General features: G+C 37.6%; 1 protein-coding gene across 19 annotated transcripts in view; it reads right to left on the bottom strand.

Moving 5' to 3' along the window:
• Nucleotides 1–19,214, bottom strand: part of LOC102698543 (teneurin-3) — a 285,608-nt gene that overhangs the window by 209,935 nt on the left and 56,459 nt on the right. Inside the window, exon 1 of one of the 19 annotated variants that reach the window (XM_069192927.1) lies at nt 2,151–2,226. The exons of the other annotated variants lie outside the window; for them this stretch is intronic. The gene's annotated coding sequence lies outside the window, so the exon portion shown is untranslated. Of the gene's footprint in view, nt 1–2,150; nt 2,227–19,214 lie in introns of those variants that run through there. 19 annotated transcript variants of the gene reach the window in all.

Below are 19,214 nucleotides of genomic sequence, written 5' to 3'. Positions count from 1 at the left end.
CATGAAGTCAGGAATTCAGATGTACAGTACTGTAGGAGAGTTTCAGTTTCAACAACTTCGGTGTCCCCAATTCACAGCTGAAAGTTCTTCTCCTACCTCAGCAAGTTTAAGCACCTTAGGAGAAAAGGAGAAACCCAGGCTCTTTAAAACACATGGCACAGTAAGTGTCATTTCTTTTCCCCAGCAACACTTCCATATAGTTCAAATAAGTATAAGAAATGGAACAGTGCCTGAATAAGCAATGGAGACATTCTTATTGTGGCTTATGGTACACATTAGGGTTTTGTATTGGCCATGATTTGAAAATGAACAGTTTTCAACCTGTAGAAGATAAAAATAAAAACCAAAGTCATAACAATTAAAAAAAAAAACATCAGTTTGTTATCTATAAAAACAAACCGTTGACTATAAGAAAGACTTTTGACCTCATAATATTAAAACTATATATATTGATAAAAAAATCTCTTGATAAAGTTATAGATTCTATTAAAAGCACATTCTTGATTACTTAAATTTGCGAAGAATTACCTATATATATATAGACTCTAGGGTACCTATAACCTCTGAATCTTAAGTATACAGTTTATCTGGTAAAAAAAAAAGTTCTTGACACGCTAAAAACACACAATACCCTATCTTTAAATGAAAATGTATGACTGTATACATTAAAGAAAATAATGACTTCATCCTTTAAATCCAAAAGCAGTGTCTACCATGAAGACAGCTATTAACATTTCATCATGTTTCCCTTACTCCAGACCAACTGATTATTGATGTTTATTCTATTTTACACTTCCTGGTGAATTAAGTCATTAAGACTGTTAGAATAAACAAACTCCCTCCTCTAGCCTATCCAGAGTCACACCGACATGGTAAGAGTTTTCTTGCCTCATAGTTATTATATCCTTTTAACAAATACATATAATAATTAATTAGAATTAACAGCACTTTTTGGGTAGCCATTCACATTAAAATTTTCGGTCCCAAAGCATTACATATAGGACAGGACCAACCCCCGCTGCTTAAATTAGTCAAAAGTAAGAATCTCCTTCACTAGCTGAATTAAAAAGGGAGAAACTTCGGGAGGCCTCACTGTGCAAAGTCGAAGTAGAATTTAACCTGGTCACGGTGCCATGTAACTTTAACAAACTAGTCATCCAGACCTCAAATTAATCTCCTCAGTCACCATATTGTGGTGATGGCTAGGAGATTCTGGTCCAGAATGAAGAGTGTCCCCTACTGGTCCACCAGCACCACTACCAGCAGTGGCTTGGTTTCCCTCAGAGGTCTCCCATCCCAGTGCTGACTGTTGCACTGCAAATGGGAAACACAGGCTTCCAGTACATACTGTAGCATATGTAACATAAAATCAAAACTAACTGGTTGATACCACCAAAAGAAAAACACACAAGAGAAATAACACAAATTAATCAGAACCACAATTTCCTTTCGTTCAGAAGTCAGCAGGAAAGAGAGAAATGTAGGTCATGATAGCATGCCATTTGAATATATTGAGATCATAGATCTTATTAAAAAATACTTTTGATGTTAACTGAAACCAACCCAGTGTGGATGTCACGTGTTCAGAAAAGAAACAGGAACCTGTGCATAATGCCCAATGGTAATGTTGGCCGTTGCTTTATGGATGGAAATGAGTGGCAACATGTATGTTTATGATTGTAAAGAGAGTCTTACAAATCTCCATTAATTATTGGTGATTTGAATACATATACCAGTTATACTGTACGTATTGTTTGGGATTTCATAAATTAGGTATTGTGCGACAAACACATGATAAGAGACCCTGAAATTTAAGGTTATCTTTTATAACCCACCTGCAAAAGCCACAGTTTTTGCATTACAGCTCTTATGTCATTCCTAAATTCTATACGTATACGGGTAAAATTTACCTCCAGGACTCTCGGAAGAGCTTGCTATTGTTACCTGATTTTGAACCGCATTAAAATAAAACTCCAAAGCTTCATGTGGTATTATTCTGTCGTACAGCCTAAAACATTCCTGTTGGGTTGTTTTTTTTCCTAATAAAAAAGACTGGCGCGCCTTTTCTTCATTTCGATTAAAATGAAACAATAAAAACAGAAGGGTGGGGTTGGCACGGCGCCCCCCTGGTCCTTGTTGACGAACTTTACCTGTCTGCTGGGTTTCATGTCCTTCTTCCCCCATTCGGCAACACATGGCTGTGCTGTGCAGAGATACAGCACGTTGCGCTCGTGTGTGTGTGTGTGTGTGCGCTCCGCATGGGGAGAGAGCCTGCTCTCCTCCAGAGCTGGCATTAGTGGCGGCCCGCCGGGAAATAAATGCAAATCTTTTAGTTACCGAACACAGGGCTCCAGGTTGAACTGAAACTCCCGGGGCCTGGTCAGCGAGCTGCCAGCCTGTGGCTAATCCAGAGCCGCCTCTGCCCCAGCAGGGGATGCAGTATGGGGAGGGAAAAAAAGCTAAGCTGCTGGTGAGGTTGAGAACATGTGCAAGACAGAACAGGAAAAAAAAAAGATGTGATCACAGCAGCAACACAAAAAAATGTTTAAACTACTTTACACACCATTAAAGGGCGCTACAGGCTCACCACATCTCCGTCATGTAAAAGTGTATTTTTAAAAACTGCCAGTGGAGCAATCCGTGACCTATTTCAAACCTTCTTACACTGTTGTGCAAAGTATCCACTTGTGACACGCTTGCTAAATAACCAAGGTATGAGAAGATGGGCTCTCTCAGGAAATTGTTTTTAAAGTCCCAAGGATTTTTTTTAATTGGTGTTCTGAAATTCCAAAAAATCAAATGTTTCCAGACCAAGGTGGTAAGTTGTCAAGGCTGAGAAAGGGAAAATGAAAATCTTGCCAGAAGAATTTTCTGAAATGTTTCAGAACCCAACCAGAATAAATAACAATCTCTTTACTCTGAGAATAAGAACAAAGGACATCCGTGTGCAACTCGCCTGGTGATATGAGACTGAAATCAATAGCAATGATTTGACCTTTGGTGGTGGAATATAAAACATTAAAGGTCATATTCAGCACATAAAAATTGTCATAGATCACTTTGATACTATAAAATCATCAATTAGTGTACATAAAGGAAATATAAAGCATCCATAGACTTTTTTTAATCTTACAGTAGGAACATATTTCCCTCAATTGCAAAAATATTTAATTTAGATTTAATGTACAAGAATCATAGAGTACTGAATGATATGATATCATGCATTTAAGCTGACCAAATCTCAAGGCCTTAAAATGCACCTTAGGAAACAAAAGTTGCTATTTAGACTAAATTAACAAACCCCTTGTAGCAGTCAGTCAAGACGAGGGAAACTCATAGTTAGTGGTGCCGATCAAAGAAAAGGCTGACAAAACTGAACTGTGATTATAGATCAATATGTCTTACTTCCATCACATGCAAGGCTATGGAAACAATACTACAGGATGATCTGTAGGGCAGTGGAATTGAAGGGGATAGTTAACATAGATTTAGAAATGTAAGGTCTTTCATGACTAACTGAACACGCAGCAGCAGTCATGAAAAGAAACAAGAGCCTATTACTGTATATAGCATTTTTAGATTTGCAGAAGGCTTTTGATAAAGTTATGCATAAAAGAAGAAATCTGAAATTGCATGTCTTTGTGTGGAGAATTGTTTAATGCATAGAAAGCTATACAGGTAAGTGGTGAATGCTCAAACTGGTGTTATAGAATTAATGGCTTATCACTGGGATATGTAAGAAAACCACATATTCTCCTAATTTATTTCAATAATCTATCATAGTTACTAATTCTGGTGCAGTTAGAACAGAATAGTCAGATTGGTATGCTTATACCAAAACATGATGGTTCTACTGGAAACACAGCAGAAGCAGTAAACGAAATTCAAGATGGGGCAAACACCTGGCAGAACACATTTAATGTAAACAAGTGCAGACTGTTACATACAGGTAGCAAAGACAAACTATAATCAACTTAAAATGGGGAAATACAGAGCTCCAAAAAATACATTAAAAATGTAATGGAAAGTACGGATCATTAAAAAAGTAGAACTTAAATCAAGGTATGTCTTTTGAAAACCATACAATGCACTAGTATGACCGCTTAGTAAGAACATTTAAAATACTACATTCAGCTTTGATCGCCACAAAACAAAAACAGATACTGTTCCTCTTGTATCAGTCCAGGGAAGAGTGTCAAGTCTCAGGATAAAATGAGTGTCCTACTACAAAAATCTGTTTGGTCTTAATTTGAAAAAAGCACAGGGGGATCCTAATGAAGTCATAAAAATCCTCAAAGGCAAAGAAAGTTAACCCAGGGGATTTAATCAGAATCAACAGTAAACTTGAACCAGAAGACAGCAGTGAAAACGTTGTGCACATTAAAATGAGAACAGGTGGAACTTTTCTACAGAAAGAACAATCTAATCAGCCATGTTATATCTTGATTTCTTTCAAGAAATGGCTGAATGAGAGCCTCAGATCAATTAGCTACAATCAAATGGCCTGCTCTCCTTTGCAACATTTTTTGTTTACATTTTTAATGCATTTCAATTAGTAAAAAAAATAATAATTCTCCAAGGAAAGTAAGTTTATAAGAGCAAGATACATATGCAACACTAAAGACAATCTCAATGAACTCATCATCACCTTTATTAAAGATGTGGTGAATGTAAAAAAAAAAGGCTGTTAAAACACTTGTTTATAATGGAGAGTTTTCTAACATTTTCTAGGAGAAGCATTATAGTTTCATCACAAATAAAGAACAGATTCTATGTGGCTTATCTACAGAAATTTCCAAATTATGTTGTAATTGAAAGACAGCCAAGTTCCCTGTGGACCGAGGTACTGTAAATAAAGACTTGAGGTAAAGCGATACCATTCAGACAGCAATGGAAATCTCTGGCAAAGACAACCTCACAGCTAGAGCCCCAGGGTTAGGTGGTACGAAGACAACACAAAGGTCAGCGCAACATGGTCTAAAATGAAACCAGGCTGTGACCTACCAAGAACCTTGTCATTTATTTACTTTTCAATGGCTTCCCATAACATGAGTTGCAGCTTCTAAACTGCATACATTTGTCGTGTCCACGACTCCGGTGGCACTATATCATAAAATCTAAACATGACTATCAATCTATTGCAAATACAAAATATTCCAGTAGTAAGCACATCTACAGAGTTCAGAATACATCTGAATATGTAACACATGCTGGACGGCTTCCAGACTCAGAGACTCATGGGGGGAGAAAAAAGGTTTTCTAACAGAGAAGGGCTTCAATTAAAAACAAATCTACCTTATGGATTTACTTTCAGAAGGGAACTGCCCTGTGCCAAAACAAAATAAAAGTATGCTGGATAAAGGAAAAAACACAAATAATTACAGATGTCGGTGCTGTGCTTTACAACACTGCAACCCACCCTTCTGTTCTGTAACCTCACTGCTGAATTCTTGTTTAAAATGCACACAGTCAATACCATCCATTGGCCTAAGTATGCATGTACATAATTAATCAATGTAGGAGAGAATTCCTATTTAAGATAAAGTAATAAAACACATTTAAAGTGCAAGCTATTAAACAACCTAATTACAAGAACAGCAAAACATCAATGCATGAATGGCTTTGTATACTGTTCATTTTTTTTTTTAATGGGACGCTATGTGGAAATCCCACGTCACGAGATTAGGTTAAATCTGCAATCTATGGATCTATGGAGAAGAAACGCTACTCGGTTCCCAACAGGGTTAGCCCTCTGATTATTTCTACAAAACTTCCTGGAGATACAATACCATGGTCTGCCAGAATTAAAATGAACACCCCCCTCCCACTCCCTAGATGGCACCTACAGTAGATATAAACCATCATCCTGTAAAGCGCTTTGAGAAGCCTTTTACCTCAGGACAGTCCCATGCTAGCCTCAGAGCCCAGCCATGAGCTATACTGAGTGCCGTTACTGTGATTGGCAAGGGTGTGTCCTCGTGTCCAGCTCTCATTACATGTCCAGCCAAAGGGAAGAAAATGCAGGCCAATGGAAAAATGTAGAACTGCCCACATCTCACAAGTTGTTGAACTCATAATTAACTGGGATAAAATGTTGACCTGCTCACGCAGGAAGTACTAAAAAGCACAATGTACTGTTCCATACTTTAATGTATTTCAGCTGTTCAGTTATTCAAATATTTACATTCTTAGTGTCCATTCAGAGGCAGTTCAGCTGATTTTCACATGGCACCTAACTCACCTACACACGAGCCTCCTACAGTATATAAACAGATGCACGCAAACACATTAGTAACGACACAGATCTTGGACGTGAACAAACTGCTATTTAGTTTTTATGTAACATAACATAGAAAAAAAAACATGACTATCAATCTATTGCAGGGGCGACAGGAATTAGGTTATGCAGCTCAAATGAAATGTAATTTTATCCTTTTGGTAAATTTATATCAGCAGCAATTTCTTTCGCAAGCTATATGCAGAAAGAGTGAATTGGTCCTGTGTAATGTTTACATTTTTTTCTGGCTAACTAAAAATGAGATGTAATTTGAAGGAAAAATGGTTAGTCACATAATGGGCCAGCACTAATGGAAAAACCAAAGGATGAATTTAAAACATTAAATATTCAATAACACAGAAAAGAAATATCAGCATACACTTGAAAAACAACAGTTCTGGAACACAAACACATATTTCTCTTTTTTTTAAGACAGGTGAAATCATGCACATCAATATAGCAAATTATAATATTGTAATATTGTGATTTAGAGGTAGATAGTCACATTCTAGTTCTGGAATATAAAACTAATCCTCAACAACAGTAGTTTACTTTGGAGGTCAATGTTTCAATAAATAATCTCATGTTAAAACCCACTTCACTGAAAGTTACTAGTACAGTTTTTTGTTACTTTAAAATAAGATTTCTTGTTCTCCAATTTAACATTAAATGGTGTGTTTAACATGTCAGAGGTAATACCTGTGCTTTTGTATTTTAATTAAAATGTCACAGACAACCTAATTGCCTGTTACAAAGTAGATTAATGTTAAAATGCTGTGTCTCAGTCAAACCCAGATGAAATGGTGCAGTCAAGGATTCCCTACATACTGTACTGTCTCCTTCAACAACTTAAGTCTAAATTAAATTCCTTTTCCTACCCTTTTCTGCCATACATACTAATATTTAAGCTTTTGAAGGTAGTGTAAATTAGCCCAAATGAAAGAAAATTAGAATGAAACATACATTTAAAATATTTACTTGTTGTAGTCAGCCTCTGTCTCAACAAATACATAATCACCACTTGCAAAGCAGTAATTTCACCATGAAGGATACAATTCTGTCAGTTTCTTTGTTATGCAGCATCAGGACTGAAGGTATTTCTACTTCTGAGCAGCTGTGACTTGTTCAAAAGATTACATATTTCTAATATTGTTGCAATTAAATATTTGCTTGCATACTTTGTGAAAAAAGCAGAGTTTTTAAGATCAGCAGAAGATTGCGGTATGTTTTTGGCTAACTCACAGCTAAGTAAATCAATCACTGTGTGGTACTACATAAATAGAGCTGTCAAACATTTTCCTTAAGGGCAGATGTTTACACAAGTCATGATTGTTGAGACTTATCTGTATTAAGAAAATAAACACTATTTGAAATGCCACTAATACAGACAAGCTGTAGAGTTCTGAGTTGGAGTCTGGGACACACAATTCTGGGTATGGCAGAAACACTTGAGCAGGAATAATAAGGAACAGAGAAACAGGCTTTCAGAACTCACCACATCTAGTGAATGCAAACATACTCTTTTAAAATGTGTTCCTCCTAAATTTAATGTTTTTTAGGAGAACATGAAATAAAAATACCCCCAAAAAAACATATTTTGTATGTGTGCTTCATAGTGGTGTTTAAATGTATTCAAAGCTAGACTGAACATAAAAAATGAAAAAGAATGAGTAGAGGATTACTTGAAAATTGAATATTTTGCCCACTTTTTCTTTGCATGTACTTCTGTAGATGTACAAGTGCTTCATCTTTTCTAGCTGTATTCCAAAAAAGTTTAAATAAACAATACAGTAAGAACATGCGCAGTTGTGCCCAGCTTAGAAAAAGGACAAGCACCACTGTGTCAAATCCTCCTGGCTTGTAACAGCCCTTTAAAAGCCTTGATCTCAGCACTGCTACAAGTTTTGTTCGGAACTGCTGTGACAACTTGCAAACCATTACAGCTAACTAGAATAAGCTTCCACTGATAACAGCACCTTTTACATGCAAGACTGTTATGACTGTTGTCAGTAAAAGGTCTATAATCCACAAACTTAATCACCATGTGACACCACTACTGAAAAGGTAATTGAACCTTGCTGTGCACACAAGACTCCTCACACATATTATAATTTACAAGGCATTTTTGTCAGAGTGTGAAAATGGTAGACAAAGATCAAGTTCTAAACAGAGTCGATTCAGAGCAGGCTGGTATCAGTCTGTTTAAAGACAAATGGAACCTTTTTAACAATTATCACACTTCTTTTGAAATTAAACCGAGCAGAATAAGCAGTAAGCAGCAGTAAATGTGTATTTGTTAAAGCATCTATTAAAGCTTGATGCACCTGTGCAGAGCACATCATTTTTAATAGAGTGGTTTGAACCAAGAACACAACAGAGCAAGCCCTGCACTTTTAATAAATAAGCCTGTTCATTTTAGTGGCTAGCATGATATGAAATTAAACACTACAGTATGTGATATGCACACATCCATTACAGTGTAAGGAGACATTAAAAAACCAAAACATACGTAATAATTACTTCAATTTTCAATCTAATCTCTTCCCAATACTTCATTCTCTGTCACTGCACAGATGCTTTTGGTAAGTTTGAAAATCTGTCAGGCCCTGTTTCCCCAGTAGGGCACAGAGACCTGGTTCCTTAGGGTGACTTCCAATGCTGTGGCAGTCAGTAGCAAGTTCCAGGTCCAACTGAACCACAGACCCAATCGGCATCTTCCAGAATATATGGTAAATTAAGCCCTTCAGGATGTACCTGACCCCAGAAATCTGTGACCGACCCAAACTTTTTTTGTTTTGTTTGTCAAATAGCACTGAAACTGAGGCGCACACCTGAAGAACGCTCCACAGCCAAAAAGTTGTCTCTTCTCTTTTGGAAATGGAATAAATCTTTACATGTTCCTTTGCAGCCTAGAGGTGCTAATGCAGCTGCCTACTTGAACGAATCCATGCATGGGTAAATAATGCCGGCGTCACACTACACGACTTTCCTAGGATTTTCAGTCGTAGCCTTCAATTTCATAATTGTAAGAAAATCGCAGCGAGTTTGAGAGTCGCCGCGCGCCTGATTACCGTCAGACGTATAGTGTGACGTCCCCAGCGACTCAGTCACAACGCTCTAAATAGCTCCTACGACTCTCTGCGACTCAATTAGACAAAATCAAACCGGTTTGATTTTCTCGTAGCGAGTCACAAGTTGTAGGGGTGGGCAGTGAGCCAGATGTGTACTTGTGAGATAATGTGCCCATTATATTACACGTTATGGCGCAATACTAATTTATTTACAATATTTGTTTTAAAGGTGTTTTATATGTTTTACCGCTTTATTTGTGTAAATGTGTTCTATTTTTATCAAGAAAAATAATATTTTTCAAGATGTTTATTTGTGGAAAACAAGATGTTTACATGCTTGTTCTCCACGTTGTTTGTTTACTTCTGTGCAGTGAGCCTCTTGTGCTCCACGTTAATTGGCTGCCAAAATGAGGCGACCTCGCGGCACTGTCGCGGCGCAATACGAGATTTGGAACCGTGATGAAAAGTTGTGAGGGAATCGTATAATTAGTCACCCCCTGCAATTCCTAGTCATATAATTTGACACCCTGTAGGACAGAAAAGGCAGCAAGAGTCAGCAACTGCAGTCATTAAACTTGACATGCTCTCCGTCTAGAAGACGTGTCGGGTCATGTTGTGTGAGGCCGGCTTAAGTTACCGATCTTTTGGTTTTTTTTTACCACCTATCCCTAATCTTTCCTAAATCACTTTTCTTGGACAGGTCTTTGTTATTTCTTCTTCAAATAGCATTCTTTAAATTGATCAAACCAGACCAGACATAAGCAGATAACCATTTTGAAGGAGCACATTCAACATCCAGGGATTATACAAGGTCTTCTTGGAGCACAAGTAGGCTCTGTGTTTTGAGCAAGGCCGCAGGAAGCTATAGCCGGCCTCTATACTGTCCAGCCCACATCAGAAAACCAATTTGTGGTGCAGCGACCAATTCTGGACACAGTGTGCTTATAAAGGAATTGTGGGATATGTTTGCTCAAAACAAATTTTGCTCAACTGGAAAATCCAACCTGTTCTGTGCTAAGATGCACCATGAATGTGACAAAGAAAGAGCCCTTGGTGTTCAATCTTCCTTGGCAGATCTCAGAATCCTTTTTTGGGGAATTCTGGGTTTTTAAATTTCAAGTGATCAAACCAACGTACAGTAAATGTATATACAGATTTCATAATGTATTGTAATGAATGAATGGCAAGAAAACGCTATACTGTACATATGAATATATTTTTATGGTGTCTTAAATATGTCAGACGTTGTTTTTGGAATAACTAGAATACACAGGAACAGCTACAACACATTAGCAAAAGGAAACTGCAACATATCAACATATTTTGCAATGCTCCATCAGATTGGGCGGCTGGCTATCTAATGAGGACAATAGTCAACTGGGAATTGAGCTTAGATCAAAAGTATTTAACTTTTTGATCATGTTTTGGAATCAAGATATGCTTTAACTGCAGAGATTAAAAGCACATTTTTTTTTACAATTCTTGCTCAGCACGCCTCATAATTTGCATGGTATGTTGTTCAAACATCTCGCCAGAAGACAGCAGTTTCTTATTTATGATGGAACAACAGAAGTAGTTTCTTACGCACTGAAAATAAAATTCTATCAATGTTATGCATGCACTATGGTGAGGTCATTACACATCAGCATTGTTTATCTAGATCGAAGAAGGAAAACAATCTTAGCTGTTTATCTGAGCACATAGCTTTATTCAATGGAAAATGTAAATGACCAATAAAGACTTCAAAGGAGAAGAGCCCTTTCAGCCTATTTCACTTGTTTGGTTTAGTAGCTAAATAATCTTAAATTTTTATCCAACAGCTTCTTGAAGAAACTCAGTTTCAGAGTTTGACCTCCAATCAGCTGGTTAAACAGACTGTTCCAGACTCCCACAATTCTCTGTCCTCATAATTTCACTTATAGTTCACTCACATCTGACAGCCCCACTGAAGCTCAGCAGGTGTGAGCCTGGTCAGTACCTGCACGGAAGACCTCCTGGGAAAAACTACGGTTGCTGTTGGAAGAGGTGTTAGTGGGGCCAGCAGGGGGCGCTCACCCTGTGGTCTGTGTGGGTCCTAATGCCCCAGTATAGTGACAGGGACACTTTACTGTAAAAAGGCGCTGTCCTTCAGATGAGATGCAAAACCGAGGTCCTGACTCTCTGTGGTCATTAAAAATCCCAGAGCGTTTCTCGAAAAGAGTAGGGATGTTACCCTGGCATTCTGACCAATTTCTCATTGGCCTTTATCAATAATGGCTTCCTAATAATGCCCATCTCTAAACTGGCTTCATCACTCTGTTCTCCTCCCCACTAAGAGCTGGTGTGTGGTGAGCGATCTGGTGTACTATGTGTTGCTGTCGCATCATCCATCATCCCCATTACCTATAAAGCATTTGGAGTCCAGGAAAGCACTATATAAGTGTAAGCAGTTAATTATTACTATGTGCATTTTTAGATTTTCTCCCAGCTTTATTAAAAATGAGTTTTTTTATACATCTAAAAACTGCAGAGCTCACCTCCCAAAAACAGGCACAGGTCCTCCTGCCAAAAGTAATGAGCAAAACACACCACCACACTGATCAAGCCAAGTAAGTCCAATGGCTAAACTATCATCACAGCCCTTTCCAATAAACAGTTTGTCATCTGCTTGACTGATTTTAAATTAATTATAAGATACTGCACTATGCACAGGCCCTTTCTCCTTGCCAAGCACGGTGCCTTTCCAGAGGGCTGCAATCACAGTGTTCCCAATTCAAGGATGGCGAACCCTGTTGTACTGGAGAACAACATAACTTCTGGACAATCTTTGCAGCAGATGGGAGTTATGCCCTTCTTGCAGTCTGTCCTGAAAAATGATGTCAACGGGATAGACGCTTTTAATACACTACCCTCAATTACACTAGTTGACCAAGAAAACTGCCTCCAATTTAGTTTTCACTATGTGTTCCTAACTGCCTGAGCCACATAACACAGTGAAATACACTCATGGGTACTACACAACTGGGAACAGCAGTATTCCTCTTAATGAAATCAGTCACAAACAGCCCCCTTTTAGACTTTTTTTACAGACCTTTTGTATACCAACAGAAAGGCATTTTTCTTTGAAGGTAAATGAATGAAGAAACATTTGCGTTGGTAGCTTTGAACGTGGTTCTGATGTTGCGTAAGTCATTCATGCTCACAGTTGGGTACCTGTTTCTAAACTCAAACTACAAGGATTGTGGTAGACAATACTAAGCTACATCTGTAACCCTGTTTCCCTTCAGGAGAACAAATGGTGGGACTTCCTATCCCAGAGTTAGCTCAAGTTAACACATTAAACACACAACATGTATCCACATGTACAACATTCATAACAGACCCATGTAAAAGTCATACAGCAAATATAAAATCACATCACATGTGCCCTGAGAAAGCTATGGCTACCTAGAGATAAAGATGTAGCATCTAAGCATAATATGTTTCACAGAAATCATAAGGAAATGATACCCAATACCTCCACGCAAACAATGTATTCTGGGAATACTAATAAGCAGAAATGAGCAAAATCTTTATTAAAAAAAAATTGTGCTTTTAACAGGATGAACATGTTCATTGCTTTGAACAGGACTGTACCTTTGGCTCAAAAGAACGTGATCACATGAGGACATAGCTACAATATACTGTCGTATGTGGAAAAAGCTGTCATTCAAAACAATGCAAAATAAGATAGCAACCCTTAAAGTCTGAAACATTTTACCTTAATCTATACATTTTATGTTTTCTTCATAAACTAAAACTATAGCCAGGATCTTCTGCAAGATACGGACTTCTCTGGCTGTCATTAACTTCTACATGAAATACTTTATTTTCAGAAAGCTGCTTAACAGAACATGTCACCACACATTCAAATACAGAGACTTCACCGAGCTAACCAGAACCAAGCAGATCTATCAGTACAGAAGCATCTCCTTACTCAAAGAGCACAATCTCCTTATCCTCCACCTTTACAGTACATGGATTTCCCCAATTGACTTGACAGGACCAATTTGCCAACTTCTGGCCACCTCCTCAGGCGATGATGCTATAAAAAGACCTATAAAACTTTCACACGGGCCCTTCCAGGTCCGAGACTGGGGACCCCTGGTTTAAGATGACTTTGACACCCTAGTCTAAACAAAAAGAAGCTGTGATTCACTTATCATGGCGTGTACCTTGCATCTACAGGTATGTTGTTTCACTTTCAGCTCCCACATGGAGTTTGCCTTGGTTTACCGAGGAAAAGCATCGCCTGCGATTCCTCAGGCACCTGAAAGCTTACAGTGTTAGCAAGGTGAGATGTGCAGGAACTCCAGTCACTACTACTGCCAATAGTTCCACGTCTGTTTCAAAACAGCCCACATGACCTCCAGATCAGCGGAAAGCTGAAAGGGGGAGGATTGTCATCCAGGTGTAATTGTGCCCCCTTGGCTGTAAAATGATCACATTCGGGGTTTCTTTCAGAATGCATGGCACTGTGGTCATTTTATGACTCAGGCTCCTTCCTTAATAAATAAAAAAAAATAACATCCTTTAGGAGATCTTTAAAACAAACTGATGGGGAATGATATTACAAGGTAACCTTCTAGTGAGCTTAAAAATAAAGCTTTAATGGTCTCCTTTTCAGTAACCCCCTACCAAAGAATTCCACTTTCCCTAGGTTTTGTTTAACAGAACAAGTCACATACTGCTTAAGTTGTTTCTGGTTTTAAAATAACATCTCTTTAGGACTTGTTGCATGTGGAATGGAAACAGGAAATGATTTGATCTCTGTTTGCCTCCTGACCCATTATCTCCAAAACATATACACAAACCCAGCAGAAAGTATGCAAGCTGCATCATAGAAATGTCCCAGTGGTCTAGTGTACATTCCTTCAAAACAGAGAGGTTACAAGATGCATGTAGCAATATCCTCATTGCCTGAAACCTGCTTAACTTTATACTGTAGATTTTGAATTGTACTGCTCACAGAGAAGGGAGAATGTAATTCTTCTGAACCTCAAAATAAGATACACCCAGAGGCTCTTCAATGACAGGATGATGAGCTGTGACAGTCCTAAACGTTCTTGTAAAAACAAACCACACAATTTTAGAACACATTTGTAACCACCAAAATTTCTTCAACTGGGAAAGGGCATGTAGGATGTATGTTAATGGCCTACTAAATGCCTTACAATGATCCACACAGACCAGCAATGGCAACCAACTGTAGCCTTACATCAGTAAGAATTTGTTCTCCACAATTTATAATTAATTTAGAATTAAATAGAATATTTTTACTGTTTTCTTTCAAAACACACATTGCAGCCCCTAGTTCATACCTTGCATGAATATTTGGATTAAATTGCTGACAGGTGTTCAGTTTAAAAAAATATGCCTGGCACTTTTTAATTTCTTTGAGACTATTAGTGTAATCCAAATTATTAACAATATACCTTGGAGTCACACTTAGAATAATGTTATCAGTGAACTACATATGGAAAAAATGCTGAATAAGTACTGGAATAATATTATACCAAAATCTAAAATGAACTTTATATTTTAAGGAAGTGAAACTTTATATCCAAACATCAAAAAAGGTGAGTAGGATACAGAAATTCCCATTACCTCTTTGATTAAACGGAAGTACAGGATATGGTAACTAGGTGTAGATTCTAACAAAATGCCTAATGCACCTCATTTACTTTACAGCACATCATGCTGTGAAGAGCTGGGCATAAAAGGATTTCACTGTGAGGAAATAAGGCCTATTTAAAAATATGTTGTGAAGAAAACATCTTTTGATTAATCAAAGTGTGGCACATCAGAAGGAGACATGAATGTAATATGGAAAGCAGGTGATCCTAAAAGATCTCTGGCTAGAGGAAGAAATTGGTTTGAACCAAAGCAAGACTCATTAAAAAGACATATGTTGAGTGTTCAGAGCTCATGACTTGTAACTGGAAAGTTGGGGGTTCAAGCCCGGGGTTTGACAACAGTGTTGTACCGCTGAACAGCTGTAAAAAGTACTCAGGTTGTGCCAGTAGAATGCCCATCAGTATTAATGGGTAGAAATGTGTGAAACTTTGGATAAAAGTATCAAGCAAATCAACTAATAAACATCAGGTGACATCAACTTGTTAATCAGTGGACGATGTGTCACAGTGCAAGAAACCACAAAAGAAAAAAAAAAAGAGCTGGACTTGAATTAGACAGCTGGTTACTCGGGCCCCATTGACAGACGGAATCCAGACATTTTGAGAATAGAGCACTGTCACTCATCTGGATCATGGAGCAGTGAAGCTTAATTCTCTTCACCGATGAGTCACACGTGTACGAGAGCACCTGGTGATCAAAATATTCGACAGACTGAGACGCAGTGTCTGTCAAATATCTGACAGGCTTCCAACAGGGAGAGAGTCCTGCCTGGGTATTGGATTGGGGAGCGATCAGTTCCTTTTAAGATTTTGCTTGACATTCTTTTGATTAATTCATACCTTATTTTGCACTGAGATTAAAGAGTCTCTACTGCAAGATAGACAGGCTATCGACAGGACACTACAACCTGTGAAATTCAAATCACAACCAGGGAGACCTACGACAATTCTACTTTTACCTCTGTTCTGAAAAAAAGAGAATCTAAAAGGTTTTGTCATTTCCAGATTTTAGGTTTATTCCAGACTTTTTAGAACAGAAAAAAAAGCAGGTTATTTGCAAACATTTGCTAAAAACAAAAAGTCAGTCAGAGTTTTAGATTCAGTTTCAATACTGGTTTATAATCATGGTTTATAAATAACATTTGCAGACAAATTATATAATCCGCTAAAAAAAGATAAACAGAGTTTTAATGTAATTTATATCGAACGTATGCATTCACAAAAATAAAGTATTATGTATTTTGGGTATTGTGAAATGTTTTTGGTATTACAGTGTATATGTACAGTGACTGTACATATGTATTAGATCAAACGACTAGTGCTTGTGTTTGAGGAGGAGGTATTTTAACCTGTTGAATGTCATATCTGGACAATAAAGGAATCCATAGGCCCCATGTTTCAAGAGAACTGTAAGTTTATGCCATCGCTATGCTAGAACAATATCGAGGGGGCCACGTCTTCTTTAGCAATGAAACAATGTTTTGTATAGGATGGTCTTTTAATAATAATAATTGCTTACACTCATATAGCGCTTTTCTGGACACTCCACTCAAAGCGCTTTACAGGTAATGGGGAATCCCACTACCACCACCAATGTGCAGCCCCACCTGGATGATGCGACGGCAGCCATAGTGCCCCAGAACGCTTAACACACATCAGCTATCAGTGGGGAGGAGAGCAGAGTAATGAAGCCAATTCATAGATGGGGATTAACCATGGTTTTGCAGTACACTGACATCTTTGAAGAAATGGCTGAAAGAGACCTTCATACTAATTAACCACTGCGACAGAAGGATGCAGAGACCCCTTATCTCATAATATAACTGTTTTGCAAGACTGTCTTCTCTCAACTTTGAGCTGCAAACCTTTAATAATCTTGAAACCACAAAGTATATCTTATTTTTAACCCTCATCTTCCGGGGCCGATCCACACCTTTAAATAGGTTTTCTCACTGGACAAAGGTTTTAGACACCTACAGAAATGAGCTTCAGCATTTATAATATAATGAAACTAGGACAAAATATCTCATAAAATACTATGCAGCTCATCGAGAATTAATATGCAGGGGAATGAAGGTGATTTATCCTCTTACAATGTGGTCTTAGGCCCATACATGTTTAATTAAGCATTAATTTCCAATGCAATGATCATTGCATGAAAAATGACTAACCATGTCGTAAGTCAAGTGTCTGCATCTGTAGGTAAAGATTCTTAATGAAAGACCATAAATCACTGAACAGCTGTCATCAGATCTAGTTTTTGGAAGAAAAAAACTGCATCGACATTAGATATTGCCTTATTTGCTTTTGTCTTTTTCCCAGCATTATTGTGATCATCTCTATTTCAGTGGGGCAATTTACTATAGATTATCGAATTCACTAATAATTTCATGTATGTTTAACATGTTTGAATTCTGCTGATGTGCACAAAGATACAGATACATTTTAAGAGGCTTTAAAACATTTACTTTAGATTGTCAAAATTGATTTATATTGATTTGATATGCTCATCATACTGTATGTACATTTATTGTTTCCATTATAAAACTGAAGACAAGTCTCTTTTTGATACAGGTCAAATGGTTTACCATCATATTAATGTAACCCATTCCACATTTACTTTACCAACAGAGTATTACTAGAGTGTAACATTCAAGTAATATTTAGCAGTGAAACTAATTCAATGTAAATGTCAAATGAATTTCACATTAACTCTCAACTCTGAATTAAGTCATCTTAGTAGTACACAAAAACTCCTAAAAGAGTGAGCACAAACTAGAAATTTCAGTGCCTTGTGTAGTCTCTGTAGTTTCAGGGAATGCGAAAAAAGCATATAATATTGGGATATCATGCAGAAAAAATCATTTTAATATTTATAGCCTTAAAATAGGAAGACAATTAAAAAGAAATCAGATTTTGCTCTTCCACCTTACTAATGAATCCTTTGATTATTTGTCATGGAGGCTGTTGCATCCATGCAAATCCTGCAACACAAGGCCCAGGTAAGTTTGGTTTTCCTTCAGTTATCTGTTCTAAGAAATATTTCCTCACCAGTCAAATGACCAAGCAGCTCCTTACAAATTCCGAATGGAGTCCCCATCAACATACAGTACTGAGCACTGGCCAGCAGCTGTGTCCTGGCAGTGCCCTTTTACTCTATGAAGGTGGACTTGTCGCTAGATATTCAGGTAAGGGAAAGGCAACATATCCTGTCCTTGAAAATCCAAAGGCAAGATAACTCTCAATATACTGTCTGAACAGTTTTTTTTTTCGTGGGGTTCAATTATTCCTTCAAGGATTACGTTTTTTGAAAGGAAATGTCACTTCTGACAACATACTTATCCACTTCTTTTTAAAACAAGGGAAAAGAGATCCAATAAATACCATCAGTTCATCAATTTCATATCTGCGAGCTTGCTTTTTACTAACAACAAAAAAAGTTTGTGAACACCGTTGCTTGGTTTCTATAGCAAACAGTAAAAATTGTCACATCTCCTTCTGTTTGGCCACCTGCACTAAGAACATTCATTGAATGAAAGGACCGATATCTCACTTTTAAAGTCAGTGATGATATTTTATCGATTTTTAGGAGTTGCAGTTTTCAGTTGGATTGACTATAGTTTAAAATCAAACATACGTGTATCCCAAAAAATTGTAAATCCATGAAATGAGGATTTGGAAAAGTATCTTACAATTGATACTGTATACACTTTACACTGGCAATAATCTGTATCACTTTAAAATAAGCCCACATCATCTTACTCTACACCATACAGTATCATGCAGTCATCTTTCCTGCCTGTGATGGCCTCCTTAAAGCTTAGAGCCCCTGAGAACTATACTTAGAGTGGGGCTGCTAGGCGACCTTGAAATAAAGTCTTTTGTAGCAGAATGAAAGATGGAAGATAGTACTTTCAAAGGCACTCCAAAACAGAGCTGACAACAAAAAACAAAGTCACTTTAGAGCAAAGCTAATGAAATACAAGGTGCACGGATTCCAGACCATGAAAAATGGACAAGCTGCCTCCATCCAAACCACTAACAGCTCTGAAAGCTACAGAAGGAGAAACCAATCTGAGTCATATCTGCCCTTTGGATGATACAGTACTGTTACAATACTACATTGCAGCCCCTTTTATGATGACAGTAGTTCTTCAGCTCTATAATTTTCCATCACCAGACGCACTGGTTGAGTACCCTCTAATAAATTGA

Source organism: Lepisosteus oculatus, chromosome 1, assembly GCF_040954835.1.
Source record: "Lepisosteus oculatus isolate fLepOcu1 chromosome 1, fLepOcu1.hap2, whole genome shotgun sequence".
Taxonomy (NCBI): Eukaryota; Metazoa; Chordata; class Actinopteri; order Semionotiformes; family Lepisosteidae; genus Lepisosteus; species Lepisosteus oculatus.
The sequence above is the reverse complement of the archived record's forward strand: the minus strand, read 5'-3'. Positions and strand labels throughout refer to the sequence as shown.